Here is a 14,252-nt window from a genome sequence, read left to right on the forward strand (position 1 = left end):
ACCTAATTTGGTCCTTCCTTCCTGTGAAAGGAGCTTTCTGCTATAGTACTAAATTGGGGAATGTGTCCTCCTGAGTATCTAATCTTGTTTACCTCACACACCTTTGTCTTGGAGCCTTTGCCCTGCCCTCTCTATACCTAGATACCTAATATTGTTTACCCAAACTTGGGTGTGAGCATCCTATGGTTTTGTAATTTTCTATGCCTGGTTAACCCATCAGTGCAGGCTCAGGGAATTCCTAAGCTTATTCCCCACAAATATATGCAGTCTTGTCTGCTTTACTCACAATCTTGGAACTTAGAATTTCAACATGACCCCTTTGAGATAAGCTTAATAGCAGCTATTTGTATTATCACCCCTTTTTTTCACATTTTAAAAATCTCATTCTCAGATGTTTCTGTTGAGTCAAACCTTCACTTTATGTTCAATAAAGTATGATACCTTTTGGCCTGTATGATTTTTACCATGTGGGTAGCATAAACCTTCAGCAAACCTTCAGTATTTAACTCCAAGGGAGAAAACTGAGTTTTGAGATGTGTGGACTTTAGAAATAGACAAAATCTAGAGGTACCCTCCTTTAAAAGAATAAGTAGCGAATCTACTCATCCCCTATCAAGGTATTAATTTACTGTGCCAAAGTCATAACTTTCATGCATCTGACTAATTTAATGAATTTGTGGTCATTTCCCTGATTCAGCATTCAAGAATTGTATCATCTCTTTTGGTGCCATAAAATGCTAGATAATGCCACTTTAGGAACTTGGGACAAATCATTTAACCTTTTTGAGTTTTACTCGCGTTATCAGTAGCAAATGGGATTAAAGGTGATCATTACTTTTATACCCTCTCCCTATAAAGTTTTATGGTTATTGAATGTGAGATTCGGAGAGCATTACTAATTTCCCAGAATTCCACCCTAACGTCCGTTTCACTTTATTCATTTTGTGTTGTGGCAAACTTTGGTTCATAAATTTTAGGGGACACTGTCACTTTTTTTGAGAACCTTAGGATCCAAAAGAAAAAGAATTGTAAAAGGCAGTCAGGGAAAGAATAACTCCATGCAGAAAGAGGAAAGCTTCCTGTTTTTGTTACTGGAGCATTTCCATGTCACATGTTTTAAATCTGGCTGTTGTGTAAAACCCAGGTGGTAAGGATAGAAAAGGACAAATTTTGTCTCTTGTCTTTTTATTTCTTTGTATCTCTTGGTCAGATGGGGTGGGTGTGGGTGGGGAATTCTCGGTAGCAAAGTGTGGATATGAATAAGAGTACAAAATTAAGAAAGCCCTTTTAGAAATTTTAGTAACTTCTGTTTTTTTTTAATTCCAATAGAAATGAAGCAGAGTTTATAAAAATTACAATTACTTGTAATGATAAACACAAAATATTTCCCTCCATTGAATTTATGACAAACTAAGTGTCAACTGATAAAATGAATGAAAAAACTTCTTTTTATTGACTAAAGTAACAATTACCTTTAGTATCAAGTTCCATTAAAGGTTGAAGAAAAAAAGAAGCACAGAGGAAGTGACATGGAAGTATCAGAAAACATACATGATGCTGCGGCTGCTGGATTAATTCCACAAAGACAGAATGGAAAAACTGATAACCATCAAATGCCTATTACAGAAATAAGGATTCTGATAGGTAAGACTATAGCAATACTTAAGTAGTAGTTAATTGTTATTTTCCTATTCAACAAACTTTTCTAGTTTGAGCTAATGTTCATGATGAACAAATTTCGTATTTTTCGTGGAGCTATTTCATCCTACGTGCTAATGAGAAAAATGTAAATACCAACGAGATACCATTTTTTGCAGTCATAGTGATAAATATTTTATTAAAAAAAATAACCAAAGTTAGGAAATGTGAGCAAAATGACATTCTTAGACACTGTGGCTGGATGTAATTGGTGACTCCTTTCTGAAAGGTGATTTAGCAGTGTATTTCAAAATTTCAAATATGTCGGGGCACCTGGGTGGCTCAGTTGGTTAAGCGTCCAATTTTGGCTCAGGTCATGATCTTGCACTTCACGAGCTTGAGCCTTGTGTCAGACTCCGTGCTAACGGCTCAGAGCCTGGAGGCTGCTTCAGATTCTGTGTCTCCCTCTTTGCCCCTCCCCTGCTTGTGCTCTGTCTCTGTCACTGTCAAAAATAAATAATATAACATGAGAAAAATATTTCAGGTAGGTCATCCCTTTATTCCAATGGTTTCATTGCCAGGACTGGGTCCTTCTGAAATACGTGACTTCTATAAGCAAGCGCGTGCGCCTGCACGTGCAAACACACACACACACACACACACACACACTATAAGAGCATTTATTATATATTATTACATATACAAAATAGGATAGATATATTAAGGTTACTTATATAAATATGTTACATGCATATGTGAAGGATATTTATTATCGCATTCCCATATCAAACATTTGGAGATAGTCTAAATGTTTATTTACTTATTTTGAGAGACAGACAGAGAATGTGCACACTCGGGAGCCCAAGCATTGAGGGGGAGCAGAGACAGAGAGGGAGAGAGAGAGAATCCCAAGCAGACTCCACGTTAACAGTGCAGAGGCCAACACAGGGCTCGAGCTCACGACCACAAAATCATGACCTGAGCCAACATCAACAGTCAGATGCTCACCAGACTGAGCCACCTAGGTGCCCCAGAGATAGGCTAAATATCCATTCATTAATAAGGAAGTAAAGTTTCACTTCTATAAAGTAATGGAGTATGGGACCATTTAAAAAAATGAATTTAGGTCTATGTGTACTGATGGTTTAACAAAGTATATTTAAGGCATTTGGTTTGGTTTTATGTCATGTCTTATGCACATTTTGTTAGAATACTTTTAATATCTACTGAATTGCAAACGGAAGTTCTCTGCTACACTGGCAGTCTACCAACAAAATTGCTAGTTATTAGATTTTTGGTTTTGTTTCCCAGTGCATGAGTGCTCCAATGTTGGACCCTCAACTTAATCTGAATATTGCCAAGAGGTTTCACGTGGCAACATGTCTCATATTCTATATAAACATTTCATGACCCCTGTGCTATAAACCAAGATGCTGATAATGCAATGAATTGTTTTTATAAAGGTACCTTGCTTGCATGCCATTATCCTGCCTTTTTAGAGAACATAGTTCAACATGCACCACACCAAATTTTTCTTTTTTTTTTTTTTTTAATTTTTTTTATTTATTTTTTTTTTTGCTTTTCTTTTATTTATTTATTTATTTATTTTTTATTTTTTAATATATGAAATTTACTGTCAAATTGGTTTCCATACAACACCCAGTGCTCATCCCAAAAGGTGCCCTCCTCAATACCCATCACCCACCCTGCCCTCCTTCCCACCCCCCATCAACCCTCAGTTTGTTCTCAGTTTTTAACAGTCTCTTATGCTTTGGCTCTCTCCCACTCTAACCTCTTTTTTTTTTTTTTTTTCCTTTCCCCTCCCCCATGGGTTTCTGTTATGTTTCTCAGGATCCACATAAGAGTGAAACCATATGGTATCTGTCTTTCTCTGTATGGCTTATTTCACTTAGCATCACACTCTCCAGTTCCATCCATGTTGCTACAAAAGGCCATATTTCATTTTTTCTCATTGCCACGTAGTATTCCATTGTGTATATAAACCACAATTTCTTTATCCATTCATCAGTTGATGGACATTTAGGCTCTTTCCATAATTTGGCTATTGTTGAGAGTGCCGCTATAAACATTGGGGTACAGGTGTCCCTATGCATCAGTACTCCTGTATCCCTTGGATAAATTCCTAGCAGTGCTATTGCTGGGTCATAGGGTAGGTCTATTTTTAATTTTCTGAGGAACCTCCACACTGCTTTCCAGAGCGGCTGCACCAATTTGCATTCCCACCAACAGTGCAAGAGGGTTCCTGTTTCTCCACATCCTCTCCAGCATCTATAGTCTCCTGATTTCTTCATTTTGGCCACTCTGACTGGCGTGAGGTGGTATCTGAGTGTGGTTTTGATTTGTATTTCCCTGATAAGGAGCGACGTTGAACATCTTTTCATGTGCCTGTTGGCCATCCGGATGTCTTCTTTAGAGAAGTGTCTATTCATGTTTTCTGCCCATTTCTTCACTGGGTTATTTGTTTTTCGGGTGTGGAGTTTGATGAGCTCTTTATAGATTTTGGATACTAGCCCTTTGTCCGATGTGTCATTTGCAAATATCTTTTCCCATTCCGTTGGTTGCCTTTTAGTTTTGTTGGTTGTTTCCTTTGCTGTGCAGAAGCTTTTTATCTTCATAAGGTCCCAGTAATTCACTTTTGCTTTTAATTCCCTTGCCTTTGGGTTTGTGTCAAGTAAGAGATTGCTACGGCTGAGGTCAGAGAGGTCTTTTCCTGCTTTCTCCTCTAAGGTTTTGATGGTTTCCTGTCTCACATTCAGGTCCTTTATCCATTTTGAGTTTATTTTTGTGAATGGTGTGAGAAAGTGGTCTAGTTTCAACCTTCTGCATGTTGCTGTCCAGTTCTCCCAGCACCATTTGTTAAAGAGACTGTCTTTTTTCCATTGGATGTTCTTTCCTGCTTTGTCAAAGATGAGTTGGCCATACGTTTGTGGGTCTAGTTCTTGGGTTTCTATTCTATTCCATTGGTCTATGTGTCTGTTTTTATGCCAATACCATGCTGTCTTGATGATGACAGCTTTGTAGTAGAGGCTAAAGTCTGGGATTGTGATGCCTCCTGCTTTGGTCTTCTTCTTCAAAATTACTTTGGCTATTCGGGGCCTTTTGTGGTTCCATATGAATTTTAGGATGGTTTGTTCTAGTTTCGAGAAGAATGCTGGTGCAATTTTGATTGGGATTGCAGTGAATGTGTAGATAGCTTTGGGTAGTATTGACATTTTGACAATATTTATTCTTCCAATCCATGAGCAGGGAATGTCTTTCCATTTCTTTATATCTTCTTCAATTACCTGCATAAGCTTTCTATAGTTTTCAGCATACAGATCTTTACATCTTTGGTTAGATTTATTCCTAGGTATTTTATGCTTCTTGGTGCAATTGTGAATGGGATCAGTTTCTTCATTTGTCTTTCTGTTGCTTCATTGTTAGTGTATAAGAATGCAACTGATTTCTGCACATTGATTTTGTATCCTGCAACTTTGCTGAATTCATGTATCAGTTCTAGCAGACTTTTGGTGGAGTCTATCGGATTTTCCATGTATAATATCATGTCATCTGCAAAAAGCGAAAGCTTGACTTCATCTTTGCCAATTTTGATGCCTTTGATTTCCTTTTGTTGTCTGATTGCTGATGCTAGAACTTCCAGCACTATATTAAACAGCAGCGGTGACAGTGGGCATCCCTGTCGTGTTCCTGATCTCAGGGAAAAAGCTCTCAGTTTTTCCCCGTTGAGGATGATGTTAGCTGTGGGCTTTTCATAAATGGCCCTTATGATCTTTAAGTATGTTCCTTCTATCCCGACTTTCTCAAGGGTTTTTATTAAGAAAGGGTGCTGGATTTTGTCAAAGGCCTTTTCTGCATCGATTGACAGGATCATATGGTTCTTCTCTTTTTTTTTGTTAATGTGATGTATCACGTCGATTGATTTGCGAATGTTCAACCAGCCCTGCATCCCAGGAATGAATCCCACTTGATCATGGTGAATAATTCTTTTTATATGCTGTTGAATTCGATTTGCTAGTATCTTATTAAGAATTTTTGCATCCATATTCATCAGGGATATTGGCCTGTAGTTCTCTTTTTTTACTGGGTCTTTGTCTGGTTTAGGAATCAAAGTAATACTGGCTTCATAGAATGAGTCTGGAAGTTTTCCTTCCCTTTCTATTTCTTGGAATAGCTTGAGAAGGATAGGTATTATCTCTGCTTTAAATGTCTGGTAGAACTCCCCTGGGAAGCCATCTGGTCCTGGACTCTTATTTGTTGGGAGATTTTTGATAACCGATTCAATTTCTTCGCTGGTTATGGGTCTGTTCAAGTTTTCTATTTCCTCCTGATTGAGTTTTGGAAGAGTGTGGGTGTTTAGAAATTTGTCCATTTCTTCCAGGTTGTCCAATTTGCTGGCATATAATTTTTCATAGTATTCCCTGATAATTGTTTGTATCTCTGAGGGATTGGTTGTAATCATTCCATTTTCATTCATGATTTTATCTATTTGGGTCATCTCCCTTTTCTTTTTGAGAAGCCTGGCTAGAGGTTTGTCAATTTTGTTTATTTTTTCAAAAAACCAACTCTTGGTTTCGTTGATCTGCTCTACAGTTTTTTTAGATTCTATATTGTTTATTTCTGCTCTGATCTTTATGATTTCTCTTCTTCTGCTGGGTTTAGGCTGCCTTTGCTGTTCTGCTTCTATTTCCTTTAGGTGTGCTGTTAGATTTTGTATTTGGGATTTTTCTTGTTTCTTGAGATAGGCCTGGATTGCAATGTATTTTCCTCTCAGGACTGCCTTCGCTGCATCCCAAAGCGTTTGGATTGTTGTATTTTCATTTTCGTTTGTTTCCATATATATTTTAATTTCTTCTCTAATTGCCTGGTTGACCCACTCATTCGTTAGTAGGGTGTTCTTTAACCTCCATGCTTTTGGAGGTTTTCCAGACTTTTTCCTGTGGTTGATTTCAAGCTTCATAGCATTGTGGTCTGAAAGTATGCATGGTATAATTTCAATTCTTGTAAACTTATGAAGGGCTGTTTTGTGACCCAGTATATGATCTATCTTGGAGAATGTTCCATGTGCACTCGAGAAGAAAGTATATTCTGTTGCTTTGGGATGCAGAGTTCTAAATATATCTGTCAAGTCCATCTGATCCAATGTATCATTCAGGGCCCTTGTTTCTTTATTGACTGTGTGTCTAGATGATCTATCCATTTCTGTAAGTGGGGTGTTAAAGTCCCCTGCAATGACCACATTCTTATCAATAAGGTTGCTTATGTTTATGAGTAATTGTTTTATATATCTGGGGGCTCGGGTATTTGGCGCATAGACATTTATAATAGTTAGCTCTTCCTGGTGGATAGACCCTGTGATTATTATATAATGCCCTTCTTCATCTCTTGTTACAGCCTTTAATTTAAAGTCTAGTTTGTCTGATATAAGTATGGCTACTCCAGCTTTCTTTTGGCTTCCAGGAGCATGATAAATAGTTCTCCATCCCCTCACTTTCAATCTAAAGGTGTCCTCAGATCTAAAATGAGTCTCTTGTAGACAGCAAATAGATGGGTCTTGTTTTTTTATCCATTCTGATACCCTATGTCTTTTAGTTGGCGCATTTAATCCATTTACATTCAGTGTTATTATAGAAAGATATGGGTTTAGAGTCATTGTGATGTCTGTATGTTTTATGCTTGTAGTGATGTCTCTGGTACTTTGTCTCACAGGATCCCCCTTAGGATCTCTTGTAGGGCTGGTTTCGTGGTGACAAATTCCTTCAGTTTTTGTTTGTTTGGGAAGACCTTTATCTCTCCTTCTATTCTAAATGACAGACTTGCTGGATAAAGGATTCTCGGCTGCATATTTTTTCTGTTTAGCACACTGAAGATATCGTGCCAAGCCTTTCTGGCCTGCCAAGTTTCAAAGGAGAGATCAGTCATGAGTCTTATAGGTCTCCCTTTATATGTGAGGGCACGTTTATCCCTTGCTGCTTTCAGAATTTTCTCTTTATCCTTGTATTTTGCCAGTTTCACTATGATACGTCGTGCACAAGATCGATTCAAGTTACGTCTGAAGGGAGTTCTCTGTGCCTCTTGGATTTCAATGCCTTTTTCCTTCCCCAGTTCAGGGAAGTTCTCAGCTATAATTTGTTCAAGTACCCCTTCAGCACCTTTCCCTCTCTCTTCCTCCTCTGGGATACCAATTATGCGTATATTATTTTTTTTTAGTGTATCACTTAGTTCTCTAATTTTCCCCTCATACTCCTGGATTTTTTTATCTCTCTTTCTTTCAGCTTCCTCTTTCTCCATAACTTTATCTTCTAGTTCACCTATTCTCTCCTCTGCCTCTTCAAGCCGAGCCATCGTGGTTTCCATTTTGTTTTGCATTTCGTTTAAAGCGTTTTTCAGCTCCTCGTGACTGTTCCTTAGTCCCTCGATCTTTGTGGCAAGAGATTCTCTGCTGTCCTGTATACTGTTTTCAAGCCCAGCGATTAATTTTATGACTATTATTCTAAATTCACTTTCTGTTATATTATTTAAATCCTTTTTGATCAGTTCATTAGCTGTTGTTATTTCCTGGAGATTCTTCTGAGGGGAATTCTTCCGTTTGGTCATTTTGGAGAGTCCCTGGCGGGGTGAGGACCTGCAGGGCACTTCCCCTGTGCTGTGGTGTATAACTGGAGTTAGTGGGCGGGGCCGCAGTCCTACCCGATGTCTGCCCCCAGCCCACTGCTGGGGCCACAGTCAGACTGGTGTGTGCCTTCTCTTCCCCTCTCCTAGGGGCGGGATTCACTGTGGGGTGGCGTGTCCCGTCTGGGCTACTTGCACACTGCCAGGCTTGTGTTGCTGGGGATCTGGCGTATTAGCTGGGGTGGGTAGGCAAGGTGCACGGGGGCTGGAGGGGCAGGCTTAGCTCGCTTCTCCTTAGGTGATCCACTTCAGGAGGAGCCCTGTGGCAGCGGGAGGGAGTCAGATCCGCTGCCGGAGGTTTGGCTCCGCAGAAGCACAGAGTTGGGTGTTTGCGCGGAGCGAGCAAGTTCCCTGGCAGGAACTGGTTCCCTTTGGGATTTTGGCTGGGGGATGGGCGGGGGAGATGGCGCTGGCGCCTTTGTTCCCCGCCAAGCTGAGCTCTGCCGTCTGGGGGCTCAGCAGCTCTCCCTCCCTTTGTCCTCCAGCCTTCCCGCTTTCTGAGCAGAGCTGTTAACTTATGACCTCCCAGACGCTAAGTCGCTCTTGCTGTCGGAACACAGTCTGTCCGGCCCCTCCGCTTTTGCCAGCCAGACTCGGGGGCTCTGCTTGGCCGGCGAGCCACCCCTCCGCCCCGGCTCCCTCCCGCCAGTCCGTGGAGCGCGCACCGCCTCGCCGCCCTTCCTACCCTCTTCCGTGGGCCTCTAGTCTGCGCTTGACTCCGGAGACTCCCTTCTGCTAATCCTCTGGCAGTTTTCTGGGTTCTTTAGGCAGGTGTAGGTGGAATCTAAGTGATCGGCAGGACGCGCTGTGAGCCCCGCGTCCTCCTACACCGCCATCTTCTGGAACCCCCCACACCAAATTTTTCAACAGTGCCTTCATGTTATACAATTTATGACAATTCAGTTTACAAAGTAGGACTATTTTCTGCATTCCCAACCCCTTTTACTTCTGTGTATAAAATTTTAATATGATTAATTACTTTGGATAGTATAAAATACCCTAGAGTTGGGTGACTTTTTAAAAATGTTTGTTTATTTTGAGAGAGAGAGAGGGAGAGCGAGCATGCACACATGAGTGGGGGAGGGGAAAAGAGAGAAGGAGAGAGAGAATCCCAAGGAGGCTCCGTGTTGTCAGTGCAGAGCTCGATGCTAGAGAACCTAGAGATCATGACCTGAGCCGAAATCAAGAGTTGGATGCTTCGTGGACTGGGCCACCCAGGTGCCCTTAGAGTTCAATAATTTTTATCAAGCACGAAATACTGCCCTTGAAACTTGGTTTTTCTGTGGTCTTTCTAAGCATGAGAAAAATAGTAATCAGCTTATATAATATGTATCTAGAAAAATTTTAAGGAGTCTTCTTATTGTATAATTTTTTGAGTTATTTAGTACCTTGGTCTGGCATTTTAAAAAAGCAAAAAAAAAAAAAACCCTAGTGTTACATATATGCAATTTTTAAGACTTTCAAATATTACAAAAATTCAACCTAATCATTATGTAACAATTGAAAACTACAGCAACAATAGAAAATTAGATCAACCATGACCATTCCACTAAGCTATGAAATCCTTCAAGAGCCTTCCTCACTCTTTGATCCTGATTTCCCTCTCTCCCATCCACTCTTGAATCCATTGTAGCAATTTTCCCTCTCACTCCTCCAGAATTGTTTTTTCAAGGTTACCACCGATTTTCACTTTAATGAATCTAAACATAATTTCATACCTCTCATTTTACTTAAACTTTCAGCAATATTTGACCCAATGGAAAATTCTCTCCTCCAAAATTCTGTCTCCATGTTGCTTGTAGGATATCACCTCACTCACCTGATTTTCCCACTGCCTTTCTAGTCTCTACACCTCAACCTGATTTGCTTGTTTCTCCTCGTCCCCCACCTTTTAACCCATTGATGTCTTCCAGGAATTTGCCTTTGATTTTCCTTCTCTTGACTTTTACTATCTTGTATATTCTAATGATCCTCAAGTTTATATCTTCAGCCCGGGTCTCTCTCCATAATTCCAGGCCCGCATATCAAACTGCCTACTTGATATCTCTTTCTGGATAGCTATTGCAAACTTAACATGTCCCAAATTGAACTCCTGATATTCTTTCTTAAAATTTGCCTTTCATGTCTTTACTAACTGAGTTAACAACAGTTCTATGAGTTGCTCTGCTAAAAAACTTGGTATCATCTTTGAGTCCTGTCTTTTTTTTTCTTTTTCTTTCTCTTTTTCTTTATCTTTTCTTTTTCTTTCTCATACACATCACATCTCATCTGTCAGCAAATCTTGTCAGGTCTTCCTTCAAATATATCCAGAATCCAAACACATCTTCCACGACCAAGAGACTATCATCTGTTGTTTATATTGGTGTAATAGGTAACTAACTGGTCTTCTTGTTTGTTTGTTTCTTCTTTTGTTTTTCCTCTGTTTCCGTTAATTCTAAACACATTGGATCTAGTAAAACGTAAGTTAGATTGTGTCCTTCCTCTGCTCAAACCCTAATTGCCTCCCATTTCACTCAGAGTACATGCCAAAACTCTTCCTGATGCCGACAAGGCCTTTATATGATCAGGTGTCTCCTTCTCTCTCTCTGATTTGAAGTCTTTTCTAGCCCTTTCATTCTGTCCAGCCATACTGAATTTCTCACTACTCTTTAAGTACTTCGGACATACTTCTGTACTTGCTGTTGACTCTATCTGGAATGCTTTCCCTCAGATACCTCATGGCTTGCTTTTTCTTTTTTTGTTTGTTTTTTCTTTCAGGTTTTTGCTTAAACGTCACTTTCTCAGCAAGGCCTTTCTTGGCCATCCTGACTAGTACTTCAACTACCCTTTTCCTTATGACACATCAAAATGTGATTTCTCTGCTTTAGTTTTTCTCCTCTAATACTGTATATTTTGCTTGTGTAGCTTATTGTTATTGTATGTTTACTTCACTCATGAGTAGGATTGTTATCTGTTCATTGCCATGTCCTCAGTGCCTAGAAAATGTTATAGTCTATATAGTACTTATTCAATAATGTTTATGGAGTGAACGGAGTTTAACCTATGTGTATTGTTTTTCACATAATACTAGTACTCACTTTGACAAAGTATGGCGTGGGTTCATTCTGACAACTAAACCTGCCAGTTATATACACTTTTTGGATTTTGGAGGGCCAAATATTGTGTTTACTTGCTACTTATTCTTTTAGTTGTATTTATGTTAGTTTTATTTGTGGTGAAATGTATCAAAGGAATAGTAAACTTCCTTTATATTTATTAAGGAAACTAAAATATGGTGGCAAATTATTATAGGACTTTAAAAATTCTTGCCAAAGGATTATGAGTCTTCAATATCTGAAATAAAAAGATGAAGTTGGAATTGATCACTTACAAATAAGAGCGAGCTATGCTGGTTAGGTATAGTCTTTTCTAACAGAGCAGTCTGCTATTCTTATACAGGGTTTGGGGAAGAGTGGAGTTTAAGGATTGGGGGACTTTCAGAAAATTAAATGGTTTGTCATCATCTGAAGCACCATGCTTATTTGGGTGAGACTGTTATGGATTGGTTGGTACGCTGAAGCATGTGTATTGGAGTTATTTTTGTCCTTTATTGTCTGTCTTTCAGAAGGAAGGAGCTGAAATGGATTGGTTGGTGAGTAGGGCTAGTGGGCATTGATTAACACATTTAAAACTGATTTGGGTGGCTTCTTGTTACCATGGCTACGTGTTAGGGTTTTTGTTTGTTTGTTTGTTTTGTTTTGTTTTGTTTTTTCTAAGTTTGAGGTGGCTTTCACCAGATGTTTTCTACTTAAAAGTTGCTTCTATTGACTGGGTTCAAAATGAAAGTTATTTCAAATTCTATAATTACAGATTCATTTTTGAAGTTTGGGTCGAGAGGAATTGTTTGATAATTGTTTTCAGAGAGATTCTTCTTTTCTTGGATGTTATTTCCACGAGAAAATTTACCTGTATAACAGTTTTTTGGAAAAAACACAATTGCTAGTTTTTTTTTTTTGTTTTTGGTGCCCTTCGGGGCTCATGTTTTAAGTCCTAAATAATCTGTGGGAAATTTCATTATTTTTGGAAATGTATGTAGCTGTATGGTAATAATATTCTGTTGCATGCATTTAGTCCATGAAAAAAGAATTACAATTTTCTTTTTGGTGAATCCCCCAATATTTTCTATCAGGATTAGATATTAGGCTAAAAGTACACAAAAGTTACCAAATCATTTTTTTTTTAAATTTTTTAAACGTTTATTCATTTGGAGAGAGACAAAGTGAGAGTTGGGGAGGGGCAGAGAGAGGGGGAGACAAAGATTCTGAACCAGGCTCCAGGTTCTGGGCTGTCAGCACATAGCCCTATGTGGGGCTCGAAGCCACAAACCCTTAGATCACAAACTGAGCCAAAGTCATACACTTAACAGACTGAGCCATCCAGGTGCTGCAAACCATTTTTTTTTTAAACAAAAGCATAACTAATCAGATGATTGCTTTTTTGAGCGATAGATAATGACATATGAGTACATTTGAATTTTTGAAGTTTTTCCAGATTTATGAGATATAAGTAGCACACATCTGTGTAACTGTAAGGTATACCTGTATTAATTTGATATACTTTTATATTGTCAAATGATTACCACAATAGTGTTAATACTTCCATCACCTCACATAATTATCATTTCTTGTTTGTGATGATCTACTCTTGTAGCAACTTTCAAATGATATGATACAGTATCGTTCACTGTAATCACCATCCTGCACATTAAATCCCCAGAATTTATTAATCTTGTAACAGGTAGTTTGCACCCTTTGACCAATATCTACCCATTTCTCACAGCCTCCTAACGCTGGCTACCACCAGTCTGTTCTGTTTTTCATGCAATTTTTTTCTAATTCCACATATAAGTCAGATCATACAGTATTTGTCTTCCTGTGTCTGACTTCTTTTCACTAAGCATAAAGCCCTCAAGTTTCACTCATTTTGTCACAAATGGCAGGTTGTTTCTTGACTATTGTAAATAATGCTGCAATAAACATAGGTCTGCAGATATCTCTCCAAGGTAAGGATGTCATGTCTTTAAGATATATACCCAGAAATGGGATTTTTGGCTCATATGGAGGTTCTATTTTTAGTTTGTTGAGGAGCCACCATACTGTTTTACATAGTGGCTGTCCCAATTTACAGTCTTACAGGAGTACAAGGAATTCCTTTCCTGTACATCCTTGGCAACGATATCTCTTGTCTTTTTGACAATAGCCATTTTAATAGGTCAAAGTGATAGATAAAAACTGCAGTTTTGATTTGCATTTCCCTGATGAATAGTGTTATCGAGCACCTTCTTGTGTACCCTTGGCTATTTGAATATGTTCTGAGGAGAGACGTCTTTTAAGGTGCCTTGCCCAGTTTTTAATTATATTTGTTTTTAGCTGTTGAATTGTACGAATTCCTTACACATTTTAGATATTGACATTTTTCATATTTGTAGCTTGTGAATGTTTTCATCCTTTCCATAGGTTGCCTTTCCGTCATGTTGCTTGTTTCTTTTGCTGTGCAGAAACATTGTTGATTGCATTGGTTGTTTTTGCTTTTATTGCTTGTACTTTGGATGTTCTATCCTAAATCATTGGTAATATCTATGTCAAGCAGCTTTTATCCTGTTTTATTCTAGGAGTTTTATGATTTAAGATTTTATATAGAAGTCTTTGCGTTTGGGTTGACTTTTGTGAGTGGTGTAAGGTAGAGGCACAGTTTTATTCTTTTGCATGTTAATATCCAGTTTTCTCATGTATTGAAGAGATTACCTTTTCTCTTTTGAGTATTTTTGGGTCTCTTAACAAGGAGACTTTATGCATGGGTTTTTAGTTGATTTTATGCATGGGTTTATTTCTGGGTTCTTGATTCTGTTTCATTCATCTATGTGTTTGTCTTTGGACAACTTCTTA

Source organism: Panthera leo, chromosome B1 (genome assembly GCF_018350215.1).
Source record: "Panthera leo isolate Ple1 chromosome B1, P.leo_Ple1_pat1.1, whole genome shotgun sequence".
Classification (NCBI taxonomy): domain Eukaryota; kingdom Metazoa; phylum Chordata; class Mammalia; order Carnivora; family Felidae; genus Panthera; species Panthera leo.